We start from the raw sequence: 17208 nt of genomic DNA, 5'->3' as shown, positions 1-17208 counted from the left end.
GTGAGCCTACTTGTGACACTGATAAAGATTATTATTATCCTGAGGATGCAGAAAATTTGTACAGTTTACCATTATTGTCAAGTTGGTGCTTACATCAAATCAGACAGCATTGCAAAAACCTTGGTCAATGTAAACATGTCACTTTTGTGGGTACTAACTTGGGTTGCCAACCCTCCAGGATTGGTCTGGAGTCCCCAGGAATTGAAGATCAATGTCAAGGGCACTGCTCTGTGCAGTGAATGGAGAAAGTTGGAGAAAATTGCTGGGACATGACAGAAATATATTTATTTTGTCACTTTCTTTGAACATTTCTCTTTATCAGGCAGAAAAATATTAAAAATGGGAGGGGAGGTGGGGGGATGTTGTGAGGATGCTGTTCGGCTGACAGTAAAACATCATCCAATTGGGTAATTAGTCTTTTTGCGTTCCAATTGATTTAAGAAGGCAGTGCACCGTAAGGATGGATGCAACTAATGACAAGTCACGTAATGAAACCTCCATGAATACATTTAATTACAATTGGCAATCCCACTACTCACTTGAACTGTTGTTATAATAGGGCTTATATTGGATAATTAAGTGGCTGCTGTTGTAATGTCAGAAGGAAAAAAATATTCCAGTTAGGATCTCTGCACTTTCCAGTAGGGAGAATTGACATTTGGGTTGAGGACCTGAACCTCAGTTGGGAGATTGCAGGGCAGGCAGTGGGCCAAGGTGGGTGAGGGCAGCTGATCACAGGCAAGCTTCAGTTCAGCTCTGCATGGGAAATAGGTCACCAATCATGATGGGGAGAGAGTGAGGCCACAATTGTCAAGGGGGAAACCAAAAGCTTATTTGAGGGGACGGGGAGTATTCCGATTTATCCTGGCAACGTGTGTTATTAAAAAAACACTTGCCGTCTGAAGCCAGCTTCCATTTTTACTGCCAAATTTCCAGAGACTGGAGAAGCCCGTTAGGTTACAGTTCCAATGAAATGAAGTTCCTGATTGCAGCACTCCAAGATACGGCTACCTCACACCTCACAGGCCATTGCTGTTAAAATAGCAACAGGTGTGCACATGACAGGTTGGGGCTTATTTCTGCAAACCTCCATTGCCCCACACCCTCCAACATCCCCCATTGAGGGCTGGTTAAGATCAAGGCCTCTTTTCTTTTGAGGTGTGATGTGTAATCCGCAAAATTGAAGTTGACGCTTAGTAGTGTGCTGATGTTGGATAGGGGGGGAAAAAGGACAATCTTTTTTACAATTTGAGGCAGAATCACCTGGAATGTGTTACGGATAAGAGGGGGGGGGTAAATTTAAACTACCCTGATTTGTCCTCTGGCTATCTCCCATGTGTGTTTTTTCATTTTTATCTTCACCTTTATATAGGGCAGCACGGTAGCATTGTGGATAGCACAATTGCTTCACAGCTCCAGGGTCCCAGGTTCGATTCCGGCTTGGGTCACTGTCTGTGCGGAGTCTGCACATCCTCCCCATGTGTGCGTGGGTTTCCTCCGGGTGCTCCGGTTTCCTCCCACAGTCCAAAGATGTGCGGGTTAGGTGGATTGGCCATGATAAATTGCTCTTAGTGTCCAAAATTGCCCTTAGTGTTGGGTGGGGTTACTGGGTTATGGGGATAGGGTGGAGGTATGGACCTTGGGTAGGGTGCTCTTTCCAAGAGCCGGGCAGACTCTTTTTCATAGAATTTACAGTGCAGAAGGAGGCCATTCGGCCCATCAAGTCTGCACCGACTCGATGGGCCGAATGGCCTCCTTCTGCACTGTAAATTCTATGATAATCTATGATATGGTGGCGTGTTTATCCCAACCCTTAGGTTCGGAGTGTTCCAATTCTGTATGAATAACTTGCACAGAAAACTCGGTTAGATAAAATTAAGGGTTGGTTTATTTATGCATACGCGTGAGAGCGATTTCGTAACTCTGCCCAATTTGCACTCGCGCAATAAATAGGGGATGCATGCCAGGGGCATCGAAGGCCACAGAATGCAACAGGCAGTAGATTGCCTCCACCTCTGATGTGCATCCGGGGGACACACCTAAACGCAGCAATAGAGCATGGAAAGCTAAGCAGGTCAAGGATCACTGATAGGGCATGGGGGGGGGGAGGAGTTTGGGGGTAAATGGGGGAGGGTGCGATGAGCGAGGTGTGGGGAGGAGTTGGGAGGGGTGGGGAAGGTGGGGCAGCACCATCGTGGGATTGGGCAGTTGGGGACACACATATACAACATTTTAAAAAGTTGCACTCAAGAAATATGACACCTCTGGTACTTTCTTCCACAATACAGGCCGAGCGCAAAACCCCTGCCCCAGCTCCCTGGGCATGGAGGTCCTGGATGCCTCTTTCCCTCCCCCGTTCAGGCATAAATGTGAGCGAGCACTCAGTGGACAGGCAGGGGTTGACAGGAAGGGGTAAGACTATGGCGTAGATTGAGGAGCACCAGTGCCCAGCTCTGTCCGGGTTATCATCACCTCCCCCCTGCCCTCCACAGTGACCCGCGGACAGCGCCGACACAGTCCCATCACCCTGGAGTGTTGTAACACAGACCCTGGAAGTGTGAATCAGGTTGTGGGTGAAGGAAGGTTGGTGGTGGAATTGGGGAAAGGAGGGAGGGAGGAAGGCGGGGAAAGGGAGGAGGAAGGCTAAAGGATGAGGAGGGGGGGAATGACGGACGAGGTCATGTTCTATGTGAAGCGGGAAAGGATGAAGGCCTCCCTGGTCCTCCTGGCCTTCCGGACCCTTGCCACAGCTGCCTATCCTCCATCCTCCAGCTGGTCCTGCAGGTACTCCCTTGGCTCATCCTCCAGCCCTTCCTGGTCCGGCGCCTCCTCTTCCTCCTCCTCAGTGGCCACATGTTTCTCCCCCTCCAGCTCCAGCACATTGCCCCACCCCTGTATCACGTTGTGGAGGACACAGCAGACCACCACACAGCCTCCCATTCTGTTGAACAGCACCCCTTAGGACTGAAACCCCGGAAGCCCTCCCTGGCCTGAAAATCGTCGGGACAAGGCCCATTGGCCAAGGGCCGCTACAGCCAGGCAGGGCACTCCTCAGAATCGATGGAGGATGATCCAAGTCAGTATGACACTTGGAGCCATCAAAACCACAGGGATAGGATACCACAGGTCAGCCAGCAAACACGCCGGCCTACCTGAGAGAAACGCAAGCCCAGAGTCAGGCTTAGAACAATCTGCTGACGAGGAGTGTATGCAATTGCATTTCATTGACACACCATAAGTTGCCTCCATCAGGATTACTGTCCAGGTGAATATCTACCTGTTAGAAATGGAATTAGACACAGGAGCCACAGTTTCTGCAATAGGGAGACAGACCTTTGAGAGAATCAGGACTGGAGTTGGGCTTGCGGGAGACCGAGGCGAGAATAGCGCTGTATGGGTGAACCTCTAGCCATAGCGGGCACGTTGACGACCCTGGTTACTTAGGGGTAGCGGTCCATTAGGCTGATGTTCATAGTAGTGCGGGGTCTCACACCGCATCTGCTGGACCGTGACTGGCTATAAAACCTCCAGCTGGACTGGCAACAGATCTCCCGGATGGACAACTGAGGACATTTTCAAAGTCTTGGAAGTACATAGAGGTTTACCAGGGGGCCATGGCCAAGATATATGTGGATCCTGAGGCCCAACCAAATTACATCTGGACCTGCCTTGGCCCCTATGCACTGCCGGGGAAAGTCAACGACAAATTCAACCGATTGCAAGACTTCAGTATTATTCAACTGATGTAGTTTTCTGATTGAGCAGCGCCGGTAGACCCGGTACTAAAACCTGAGAAAAACCATAAACCTGTGCGGAGATTATAAATTCACCATAAACAAGGCCTCCCATCTGGGCAGATACCCAATGCTGTGGATAGAAGACCTATACATGAAGTTAGCTGGGGGTCATTCCTTTTCCACGCTTGACGTGAGCCATGCCTATCTCCAGCTGGAGCTGGATGCTGATTCCAGGTGTGACATAATCATTAATACCTACAGGGGCCTACGCTGTCGTTTGGAGTATCATTGGCTTGCGCAATTTTTCAGCACGATATGGAAAACATCCTGATTGAAAATGAAAATCGCTTATTGTCACAAATAGGCTTCAAATGAAGGTACTGTGAAAAGCCCCTAGTCGCCACATTCCGGCGCCTGTTCGGGGAGGCTGTTACGGGAATTGAACCGTGCTGCTGGCCTGCCTTGGTCTGCTTTCAAAGCCAGCGATTTAGCCCTGTGCTAAACAGCCCCTGCAAGGGCCCTCCTGAGAGGGCTAACGTGTGTGGTGATCTATCTGGTCGATGTTCAGATCACCAAAGCCATGGAAAGAGAGCACCTGAACAGCCTGGAAGAAGTGCTCTGCCGGTTTTCTGAGATGGGTGTTCACCTCAAGAGGGCAAAGTGCGTTTTTTAATGGCAAGAATGTTACATATTTGGGTATCACGTTGATCGGGATGGACTACACCCAATTGAGGAGAAGGTGCGGGCATTAAAGCAATCCCCCACTCCGGAAAACAAGGGCTATGGTCATTCTTGGGTCTCGTATGCTACAACATGAAATTTATTCCTGGTCTAGGGACTGTGGTGATCTCTGTATGTGCATGTACACAAGGGGTTAATGTGTAATCAGTAGTACCACATGATCACTAGAGGGTCGGACCAACAGGGGTATAAAAAGCAACCTCATTGTGTCCCTCAGTCTCTATCTCTCTCAGGTGCATTGTGACCAGGACAATATCAGAATAGTTCAGATGGCTATTGGAGTTACAAATACTTATTGTAGTTAGATCTTGTTAACCTTATCACTAGTATCAAAGTTAAAGTAAAGAACACATGCACTTGGTGTTATAGTTACTCAATAAACCTTTATTGTTGCTGGACGAGTTTGAGTCTTCATCGAGATTCAGAAGACCTCACCATCAACCAAGGATTGAGTAGCACGAGTTACCTACCAGGTAACAAAACAGGGACTACCCTCACCCACCTACACGCATTGCTGAAGAAGCACTAAGAATGGGCGTGGAGGCTGTTTCCAGAGTGACACAGTAGCTGACGTCGTCGGGGTTATTGAAACATTACGACCCCTCCAAGTTCCTTTTGGTGACATGCGATGCCTCTTTTTAGTGAATCGGAGCAGAGTTGTCCCATCGCATAGCTGATGCTAAGGACAGGCCTATTGCATACGCATCAAGGTCTTTGGCCACTGCGGAGAGCGATTATGCCCTCATCGAATAAAAGGTTTGCCCATCATATTTGCGGTGAAGAAATTTCACCAATATGTACATGGGCGTCGATTCACCATTGTGACAAACCATGAGTCATTGCTAGGGCTTTTTAAAGAGGACAAGGCGATCCTGCCAATGATGTCCGCCTGGATTCGGCAATGGGCCCTGTTGCTAGCAGCATACAAGTGCGCTTTTAAGCATCACCCAGGTTTACAGATTACAAATGTGGACGCGCTGAGCAGGCTCCTGTTGCCAGCATGCACCACCAGCCCCATCCCCACCGAGGGCGGACCAAATCGTTTTGACGCTAACTTAATGGACATCTTGTCAGTCACCGCAGCACAGATATGCAACTGAACGCAAAAGGACTCGGTCCTGGCGAAAGTACGCCACATCTTTTTCACGGGAGCCAGCAAGGGAAGCCGCCAGAGGACCTGTCAAGATGCTGGAGCTCAGTGTGGAAGACGACATTCTCCTGTGGGGGGCTTGCGTCATGATCCCAAGCCAGTGCAGAAAGGCGATTTTCCAGGATCTACACAATGGATACCCAGAGGTATCAAAAAATGAAGATGCTGGCCAGAGGTTATGTGCTATGCCCAGGCTTGGATGGCCTAATCAAACGACTGGCCCAACAATGCACCATATGCTAGGAACAGCAGAAACTCCCCCAGCTGCTCCCCTACATCCATGGGAATGGTCAGGCCGACCTTGTGTGCATTTGCATGCCGATTTTGCCAGATCTTTCCAAGGGTCAATGGTTTTACTCATGGTAGGCACCCAGTGCAAGTGGCTGAAAGTCCATCGGATATCGTCCACCATGTCGAAGGCCACGGCTGGGAATCTAGGGCTCTCCTTCAGCACGCATGGCATCCCGGAGGTGCTAGTCACAGACAACAGCACCCCGTTCACCAGTGACTTGGTTGAATGTTTTATGAAGGCAGACTGGGTGCGGCATGTCCGCACGGCCCTGTATCACCATTTCTTGAATTGGCTGACCGAGCGAGCATTGCAGACCTTCAAGAGAGGAAACAGACCACTGGGTCCGTGGATATGCATTAGCACAGTTTTTCATTAGCTACCGGAGCATGTCGCATGCTATAACCAGCTTAGCACCGGCGAAAATGTTGATGGACCAGAGGCTCAGGACCTCCCTCAGTCTCACGTACACGAATATTGGTGGGAGAGTACAATGTGGTCAGGATCTGCAGAGGCCAAGCCAAGGCAGGCAGACATGGACCAGTAGTTTCAAACCACAGGATGGGGTGTCCGTCCGTAATTTTGGGAACGGTGCCCTTTGGATTCCAGGGACAGTGGTACAACAAACCGGATCGGCTTCATACCAGGTGATGACAGGCGAACAGACAGTGCAGAAGCGCCTTGACCAGCTGAGGAGCAGGGGGCCAGAGCGAGACCATACCCTACCAGAAGAACCGTCTTCCAACCACACCGCCCCAGCACATCGCCCCCTGGGGCCCCATGAAATGAAATGAAATGAAAATCGCTTATTGTCACAAGTAGGCTTCAAATGAAGTTACTGTGAAAAGCTGTGAAAAGCCCCTAGTCGCCACATTCCGGCGCCTGTCGGGGAGGCTGGTACGGGAATTGAACTGTGCTGCTGGCCTGCCTTGGTCTGCTTTCAAAGCCAGCGATTTAGCCCTGTGCTAAACCCCCATCATCGAGATGCGAGAGGCACTGGAGTCCAACTCTGAGATGGAGATCCAAGACTTCCGGCAACTTTGCCATGCTGCCCCCCCCCACCCCCCACGCTATATCCCCCACAGGTGATGTAGCCATGGGTAAGGAGGAGAAGATGTCCTCCTGCACTGCCTTCTTCAGAGGGACGTACGGATTTTGTGGGGAGGGATGTTATAACCCCCATGACACCTACGGGAATGACCCGATTAATCTCCCCATCAGCCTTGTGGAGTAGGAGCTTCCACACTGAGGGGCGGAGGTCCATCAGTGGGATAGTTAACTCAGTACCGTAAAAATCGGCCCAGGTAGGAGCCGAACTGCAGAGTGATCCGACTGGGACTGTTATTTGTAAGTACTTTCCTTTTGGAAACAAACCATCTTTTTGACTCTCCTTTCCAGACTCCTCCAAGACTACTAAACCTATTTAGTGTGAAAGTTCTGACTTCACGTCCCTCTTTTGCCTTTCGGACTTTCTACCCTCCAGATTAAGTAACTTCGAACAGGTGTGGGCGTTTTACACTCTGGTGTCGAGGGTTCGTTAAGCTGTTCTGCGTGATGCATGGGGAATGGTGGACATCTCACTCTGAGAATGCAAGGCCCTGGGATCATGGCACTGAGCTGATTCCAGAAGGGAACAAGTGACCAGATGGAGCTACCTTTGCCAGCTCAGCAATTGTCCATTTTGAAAAGCATTAAAAAAGCACTTTGTAAAATAGTCCAACTGTCGTGACATATGATATATATATATTCCTTCACGTCTCGACTGTGTCAATTGGTACAATTGAAAGTAACTTAATTTACATTGATTTCTCCATTGATCTTGTCAACATGTACAATATCTTGCCACTCTTATCAGCATACCCAAAAGAGCTGATAAAAACATTTTCTACATTAAAACAGTGATTACACTTCAAAATTGCTTCACTCACTGTAAAACACTTTAAAATGTCCTAAAGTTGTGAAAGATACTATATAAGTGCAATTGTTTCTTTTTTTTAAAAGACTTCTAAATTCACCATAAAACATTGACACCCAAAGTGCCGACTCAATGTAACGTTCCTCTGGATAAAAAAAAAAAAAAAAAAAATCTGTCAGTTACATCAGGAAATCAGACAGAGCATGTTCAAGGAAATGGAACCAAGGAATATTTTTGCTTTTTAATGTCATGTTTGGGTTCCATAAGAGGCATTCGAAGGAATATAAATTGCATGCAGTCTTCAGAGGAATTCATTTTATTTAACTTGCCAATGCAAGTCACTATTAAAGTTTTGAAGTGCAGATTTTGATCATTGTTGTGCCTATAATTTTTAGTTTGATTCTCAAATGCAGGAAATTTGTGTTAGCTGCTCTTTTATTTGAGCACAGAGATATGAGTAAAATAAATTGAAATCAAATATGGTTGTAACAACATCCTTTTATTGTATCTGACCAAGTCTTCCACACACACTTGGGTTTGAGCAGCGGAGACAAATCAGCAAAATTTCCACCTTCCACAATTGCACCTTCCAAACCCTCAATCTCTACTCTCGAAGAGCAAGGGCTGCACATACATGGGAATGCTACCACCTGACAGTTACTCTCCGAGCCCCATGCCACCCTGACTTGGAACTATATCGCTGCTCCTTCACTGTCGCTGGGTTAAAATGCTAGACAACACCCTCCCTAACACACCCGTGGGTGTACCTACACCACTTGGGCTACAATGGTTCATCACCACCTTCTCACGGGCAATTAGGGATCAGCAATAAATGTTGGTCAAGCCAGCAGTGTCCACAACTTGTGAAAGAATTTTTGAAAACATTATTTTTCCTGGGATAAAACACACTCTTCATTTGTCCTTTCAATATTTGCTAAGAAAGCTCAACATCTTTATAGACCCTGCAATTGTGCACACTGTCCTGGATGACTCATTAAGCATGTTGAGTGTTATTGTAAACAAGGCTCCTAAGACATGGGACAGTTCCTGGAAATTACCAGATGCCAATTTGTTTACAATTTTGAATGAAATAACTCAATCTGAATTCCAATGTTCCACTTCCATCCTCGGGATAGCCCTGGTTATATTTTATAGTGTATCCACAAGAATAAGTTAATTGGCACAACTGAAACATCTTGCAAACCTACTTGCTATTTCTCAGCAAAGCTTAACCAGCACAGTCCTCTAAATGATATCTTGACATGTTAAACCTCAAAGCACCCTGCTAATGAGCAACTTTAATCATTTCATTATTTCTGGTACTGTAGAAATACTATTTGAATAAAACAAAAATGTTTATATTATGAGATTAAACTAAATCCTAATCATTTGTATGTAGCTATACTGTCAACCTCTGCTTCTATAGCCCCTTTAATGTAATAAAAGGGAGGCAGTGGCACAGTGGTACTTTCACCTAGACTTGTAATCCACAGACCCAAGGTAATGCTCTGGGGATCACGGTTTGATTTCTGGCATGGCAGATGGTGAAATTTGAATTCAATAAAAAAATCTGGAAATGTCCAATGATGACTATGAAGGCATTGTCGTTAAAAACCCATTTGGTTTGCTAATGTCTTTTTAGGAAAGAAAAACTGTCGTCCTTACCTGGCCTAGCCTACACCCAGCAATATGGTTGACTCTTAACTGCCCTCTGAAATTGCCTAATAAACCACTCAGCTCAAGGGCAATAAATGTTGGCCCAGTCAGCAACCCTCATATCTAATAATTTAAAAAACGGTGCATGTAAAACAACATTTGACAGCAGATCCTATTTTAAAAAAAATTAAGGCACATAATCAAAAGGTTGGTCAAGGATCCATCTTAAAGAAGAAAAAGAGTCTAAAAGGTGGCATCATTTGGGGAGGGAATCCTAGAGCTTTGGGCAGCTTTAGGGCGCAATCACCATTGGTGAAGCAATTACAATTTGGGATGCTCAAGAGGCCGCAATATCTCGGAGGTTATGGGTTTGTGGAGATTGCAGAGTTGAGAAGGAGAGAAGTGATGGAGGGACTTCAAAACAATACAGGTAAACAGACATTAGTGGCTGGTGGGCAGGACTTGATGTAAGTAAGGACACAAGCAGCAGAGCTTTGAATGGGTGGCACGGTGGCAGTGTTTAGCATTGCTGCCTCACAGTGCCAGAGAACCGGGTTCAATTCTGACCTTGAGTGACTGTCTGCATGGACACTTTTGCGTGGGTTTCCTCCAGGTGCTCTGGTTTCCTCCTACAGACCAAACATATGCAGGTTAGGTGGATTGGCCATGCTAAATTGCCCCTTAGTGTCTAAAACTGTACAGTTTGGGTGGAGTTACAGGGATAGGCGAGGGAGAGGGCCTGGGTCGGGTGATCTTTCAGAGGGTCAGTGCAGACTCAATGGGCTGAATGGCCTCCTTCTGCACTTTTGGAATTCTATGATTTTATGAATTCCAGGGATGAAAATAAGTTTTAAGGAGGGTGGAATTTAGGATTAGAACTAAGGAGGCTTGCCACATTGGAATAAGCAAATCTGAAGGTAGGAATGGATGAAGATTCCAGCAACATATGAGCAGAGGCAGGGATGGAGTTGGATGATGTCATGGAAATAGACTGTCCTGGTGATGGTATGGATATGTGGTCAGAAGCTCGTATCTGGATCAAAATATGATGCCAAGGCTACAAACAATCTGATTTGACCTCAGATATTTGAGGAAAGGGATGGAGTTGGTGGTGAGAGAGCAACACTTTACAAATGTTAAACAGTGGCCGTGACTGAGCTTTTGTGGCATCAATGCAAGTGACGAGGAAACAGAGGACATTCTATAAAAAACTAGTGAAAACCATTGTATCTGAATTTCTTCAGTCTTTGCACTGGAAATTGGCATTACTCTGCATTTTCACTGTGGATTTGGCACAAGTTTCTTCGAAACTCCAAGGCATTATTTCTGGCAAAGGACGCAGAGCCAAACATGCTAGCATCTTATTTCTTTATTCATTCACATGATATGGGTGTCACTCAAGCCAACATTTGTTGTACATCCAAAATTGCCCTTCAGAAAATGTTAGTGAATCGTTGTCTTAAGTCGCTTCAATCTATATAGTAAAAGTAGTCCCATAGTGCAAATGGGAAGGAATTCCAGAATTTTGACCCGACAATGATGAAGGAATAGTGATATAGCTCCAAGTCAGGATGAGGGCAGTTTTCAGGTGATGTGATTCCCATGAGTTTGCTGTCCTTGTTCTTCTCAATGGTAGAGGTTATGGATTTGGCAGGCACTGCCAAAACACTTTGCAATGCAACTAGTGGTGACGGAGGGAATGAAAGCTCAAGATGGTAGGTGAGATGTTGTTTGTGTGGGGTGCTTTACCCTGGATGATGTCAAGCTTGAGTGTTATTGGAGCTGCATTTATCCAGGCAAATGGTGTTGTATTCCACGACACCCCTGGCTGCCTTGCAGATGGTGAAAAAGCTTTACGAAGCAGGTGGCAGATAGTATTTGTATGGCTAGTCCAGTTACGTTTCTGGATAATGTTAGCCCCCAAGGATGTTGGTGGTGGTGCCACTTTAACGATGATAATGACATTGAATGTTAAGGGGAGTTGGTTAAACTATCTGGGCTACAAATTGGTACACATCATTCACAACTTACCCATGACCATTGAGATGAAGGTGGGAGTACCCAATTTTAGTTTTGCTGTCTCATTTTATAATTGTAGTATTGATTCAAATGGGGCCAATGTGGCTGGCTGCTTGACCACTCACCAGGGACCAAGTAGCATGTACTAATAGCAAGTGATGAAGTCATCCTCCTTAAAGGCAGTCTATTCCTCTTAAAGCGAAGGTACACTGAATGAAAATAGGTATGTAGCTGAATACCATGGCTGTAATTGCAAAGAAGAAAAATGGAACGGGGCAGAGAGAAGCGAGCTCCATGTTCACAGATGCTACCTTGTCCTCCGCCGGCACCTAATCACAATATTAATCTTGCCCCTTTCTCAATTCAGATACCCAAGATTTGCCATTTGGCATGTATGTGGGGAATTCACAAGAGGTGGAAGAGCAGGAAGAGAATAATGAATAGAACCTCTAGCTCACTTTCACACTCGCAATCAGCAGCTCAGAAACTGAAACTAAAGGATAGCTTGAAGGCATTGTCTGCACTTGGTTTGATACTGGACGCCAGTGTCCTATAACTAGGGCAGTAGACAAAGATATAACAGGGGAAAGAGCGAAATACTGTGCACGCTGGATATTTGAAATCAAAACAATAAAATCGAAAAAATCTTGGGTCTGGCAGCAGCTACGGAAGGTGAAACAGAGGTCAATAACCTGTCATCAAGATAACATGGGTGCCAGCGCCCTGGTGAATATGGTTGCAGATGGGCTTATTTTGATGAGGCAGTCTACAGATAAAGGTTGATGGGTATGCACACTGAAAGCCTTAGTGCACCGAACACAGGTTTCATGGCAAACCTGTCAATGTTGAGGATCATGGAGGAGTTCAGCGCAAACTTGACACAGGACTTAACACAGAACTTGGAGCCCATGCATTTCAGTATGGAAATGATGACCAAGTCAACATTTGTTGACCAAACTATAATGCAGTACCCAACTACAATGCAGTAATCTGATGGTTGATGTCTTGGCTTCAGGTGCAGCAGAAATAGCCAAATGACTGGTGCTGCAGTGGAAGCTCTGTCTGAAGTCATACAGGTTCAACGAGCTACCATGTAAACTGGCTGTTGCTGTTATAGTTGCGGAAATTGTTCAAAAATGTTTTCAGGATGTCATAGTGGTTTAACAGCTTATCCCTCAACACATCTGCCGGAAATCTCCTCTCCCATTCACATTGGACGAATTCAGCGACGAGAGCGGAATATATTACGTTTCACGATGACGTCAAATCAAGAAGCGATTGTTCCCTTCCCCCATGAATGACAAGCCTCATTTAGCCTCACTATAATAAATTAACATACAATTGTCAGGTCCTGCGCCAGAATCATTCCCCACTGTCAAAAAATCTATCCACAGCAGCAAGTCCGACTGGTCTCATAAGGCGTGTACCTGGTGAGCGAGGAGGTGAATGCAGTGCTCAGGGCGGGGCGAAGAGGGGTGTGTCTTGGTTGGGTGCTAGGGTGCCGGCTTGATGCTAGAGTAGTGTCAGATTGATGACAGGGTAGTGCCAGGCATTGGCAGCTTGATGTCAGGGGGGCTCCAGAGGTGTACCTGGGGGAAGATTGTTTTCTGGTTTGCTAGCTGTGTGCTGGGGCACCTTCTAAAAATGGTGCCCAGATAGAATCATAGAAATTACAGTGCAGAAGGATGCCATTCGGCCCATCGAGTCTTGGAAAGACCACACTACTTAAGCCCACAACTCTACCCTGTCCCCATAACCTATTAACCCCAGCTAACCTTTTTGGAACACTAAGGGTAATTTATCATGGCCAATCCACCTAACCAGCACATCTTTGGACTGTCGGAGGAAACCGGAGCACCCAGACGAAACCCATGCAGGCAAGGGGAGAACGTGCAGACTCTGCACAGACAGTGACCCAAGCCAGGAATCAAACCTGGAACCCTGGAGCTGTGAAGCAACTGTGCTAACCACTGTGCTACAGTACTGCCCCATCGAGTATCTGACATTTGGGCAGCACTGTAGCACAAGTGGATAGCACTGTGGCTTCACAGCGCCAGGGTCCCAGGTTCGATACCCCGCTGGGTCACTGTCTGTGTGGAGTCTGCACGTTCTCCCCATGTCTGCGTGAGTTTCCTCCGAATGCTCTGGTTTCCTCCCACAGTCCAAAGACGTGCAGGTTAGGTGAATAGCCCATGCTAAATTGCCCTTAGTGTACAAAAAAAATGGTTGGGAGGGGTTATTGGGTTATGGGGATAGGGTGGAAGTGAGGGTGTCAGTGGCCCATGTCAGTAGTTCTATGATGGCAGGTGGTAAATAGGGTGTCAACCACCAGTGATACATCATGGAACCTGTGACTTCAAGTTTATTTTTCTCTATGTGTCGCACTAACTGGTGCAGAAAGCCACCATTGCTGTCAGCGGGTTCAATACTGCTTTTCCCGTCCGACATGGGCCTTTACCGATTTCAGAGAAAATCCCAGCCATCATTAGGATTGCTGAGACATTTGACACCATGGTGCACAAATCTTCTGCCTTCACTCAGGATGACAGCATTTGGCCTTCCACCACTTTGATTGCCACTCCACCAGCACCCTTGGTTTTTCTGTCAGCCAATGTGCCTCAACAGTTGTTTCCCATATGTTGTCTGAAGTCAGATTTTCTAGTGCCAGAACTGTTTAAGGTCATCCTGCTCAGTGATCTCAGCCTCCCTCGATGAAATTCCAGAGCCATCCACTAGCCAGCAACCATTAGGGTAACACTGTGTAGGGCCACTAGACCAAAGTCTCATGAAAGACAGGCAGTAAAGGAATGCAGCAGACAATTTGTTGACCTATAAATGCACAATAGCCGGACTTGGTTCATGAATTTACTTTGGAATGCTTATTTTCTGATGACTTTTATTTTTGCATTGTGGCCCATCAGATGGTCAGTGACAGAGGGAGAGAGGGTGAGGTGTGGATTTTTGGGAGAATTGGGGTTTTCTTTGCTGGAATTGTGGTCAGATGAAGCGGTCACAAATACCCACTTTCTGTTTTGGCTTTGCTGGTTGCTGCCTGCTCCCTTCTTCGTTCAGCTGGCCACCATTTTAATCAGTGGCTGGTAGAATCCTCATGAAAATGAGGTTGTGGCAGCATGCAGGAAACCATGACAGATTTGCTGAGAACCGCAGAGTTCTTTCAGATTGGTCCAAGCAGCAACATAGTGGTTAGCACTGTTGCTTCAGAGCGCCAGGGACCCGGGTTCGACTCCCAGTTAGAGCACTCTCTGTGCGGAGTCTGCACGTTCTCCCCGTGTCTGTGTGGGTTTCCTCCGGGTGCTCCGGTTTCCTCCCACAAATCCCAAAGATGTGCTTGTTAGGTGAATTGGATATTCTGAATTCTCTCTGTGTACCCGAGTGTGGCGATTAGGGGATTTTCACAGTAACATCATTGCAATGTTAATGTAAGCCTAATTGTGACACTGATAAAGATTATTAATAGAAGAATTTTTTAAGCAGCTCAATGTTCTAATCTATCACATTTTGTGTGCCAACATGCCTTTCGTTTTATGTATGCTGTCCATGTGCATGGCTGTACACTGGAGTCATGAGCTGTGATGTCAAAAATGATCTCTCATCACCCAGTGCCTACCATCTGGTTTCTCTTGGTGGCTTAAATACAGATGGCACAGTGAACTGCCATACGCTAAAGGCATCATGATTACTGTTGGGGTATCAAGAATTGACCTGCACGATGCACTGTGCTTGGTTGCACACAATTTGGACTTTGAGTGAATGGGTGTGATACATCTCTGAATTGACATGTAGCTTTCACAAAGCAAAAATGTCACCCCGAACCATGCTGAAGCCCACAATCCTGGCGAAGCTGCACGTTTTCTATTCTTCTGTCTGACAAGGAAAGACAAAATACATTCAGCTCTCTGCATGCAGAGTGCCAATGAGCTTTCCTTGTTCAATACCAGATGGGAAACTGAATGATATTGCAAATATCACCTACTCAACTTGGAAGTAGCTAGACAGTTAAAAGTTATTGGTCAGAGTCAGTGGCCATGATGTCTTCGTCCTCCTCTGAGGCTGCTATTGTGGTTACACAAATGACAGATTTTTGTGAGGTCTGACACCCTCTTCCTCACCCAGAGGAAAATTACTTCCATGACACCTTGGGTGAATATGGCCTCTTGCCGAGAGCCCTCTTCCTTCCTTTTCCAGTAGTTTTGCCTATTGTGTGCCACCTCTGTTTATTCTCCCTATTTATTTGTAGTGTAGATGGGGAAACAAGTGTTTTTTTGCAGAGTCCTTTAAATCAAGTTAAAATCCCATAGCAAGAAATCAGTCAGCAGCTAACCTGAAAATAGTTGATGATTCTTGTAAGTAGCACTGGTGGAGAGGTCCTTTTAAAAACTTCCTCTTCCTTGATGAATGTTCAACTATGTGTGTTAAAGGTGCAGCATTAGCCGGAGTGTTGAGCTCCAAATTACACTGTTGACATCAAACCAGTGTAATGCCAAGCTCATTAGAGTCATGATCTGCATACTTTCTGGCGGAGGTTCCCTGTGTATGTGCTAACACCCTCAGAAAAAATGAGTTCTGCATCATGGCTGGTGCAAGAAGTGTGTGGTTGTGTGGCTGACGCCATTTTGGTGCCAAAAGTGGCTTGTGCTGCCAGCATTTTTATATCACGTGTATAGGCACTGAACTTTGAGTTAGAATACAGTGCTACAGAGGCAGCTTTAGTTTACCAAAATTGTGAATATTAGCCTTTTATGTGGCAATTTAAAATATATTGACATTCGACTGATGTAAAAATAAATTCTCTGCACCAAACTGCAAATGTGAAAGTAGTAACTGTAGCTCACAGCTAAAAACACCATCTAGAAAATCTGATAATGCACCTAGTGGGAGGTGGGTGGTTTGTTAATGTGGTTTGTGAAGTTTGTAACAGTTTGTATCAAAGGACTTTGCAAATAACTTGATAGATTATTTTCACTCCGCATTATCACACACACTGTTGCTGTTCCTGATAAGAAAATAGAAATCAATTTGACTACCAGGTACGTCGTAGAGCTGGAAAACTATTTCAACAGCCCTGGAGTGTTTACAGAAGCGACACTAAATTGCTTTGTTGCATGTCAAAATTGAATCACACAACCTAGAGAGCAGAGACTTTGCTCCCTGTCACTTCTGAAGCAGCCAATTTATGGGCATGACCATCTGTCAGTGAAAAACAAATTAGCATCTGTTGTGGTAATGAGGTGCCATCTCCACTCTAAAAACATAACCCACTTAATGATTGGAAAGATATATATATATAGTAATATACATATTATCTAATGGAGCTGAAATTTCTCTCGCTAATTGATCCATGTTCTTCATTATGCTTTATTTTGGCGTTAACTCTAATTAATGAAATATATTTTTGAGCAACAAATTTAGTACTCTGTATGATGTGGTTTGCATTCAATTAACTTGTTCAGTAATTGGAAAGTGAATTAATTAAAAAAGTTATGCTTAAGTGAACACTCACTTGTGTACAGTTACAGGTTCTTTGCTTTGCCATTTGATGTGAAATAAGATTTTCCAGTGATAAATTGAATGAAGCATAGAAAATATAGTCAGTGACTATCTAACAAAGGGAACACTTGATCTTAAGCAAAGCACACTAACATCTTTTAGTGTAATTCACATTTGTGGGCAGAGGGAAATC

General features: G+C 45.7%; 1 protein-coding gene across 1 annotated transcript in view; it reads left to right on the top strand.

Moving 5' to 3' along the window:
* Positions 1 to 17208, top strand: part of LOC140426923 (glutamate receptor ionotropic, delta-2-like) — a 758287-nt gene that overhangs the window by 372647 nt on the left and 368432 nt on the right. The gene's annotated exons all lie outside the window — the stretch shown is intronic.

This window comes from Scyliorhinus torazame, chromosome 7 (assembly GCF_047496885.1).
Source record: "Scyliorhinus torazame isolate Kashiwa2021f chromosome 7, sScyTor2.1, whole genome shotgun sequence".
In the NCBI taxonomy this organism is placed as follows: Eukaryota; Metazoa; Chordata; class Chondrichthyes; order Carcharhiniformes; family Scyliorhinidae; genus Scyliorhinus; species Scyliorhinus torazame.
Note: the sequence above shows the minus strand (reverse complement) of the source record. Positions and strands in the feature narration are given on the sequence as shown.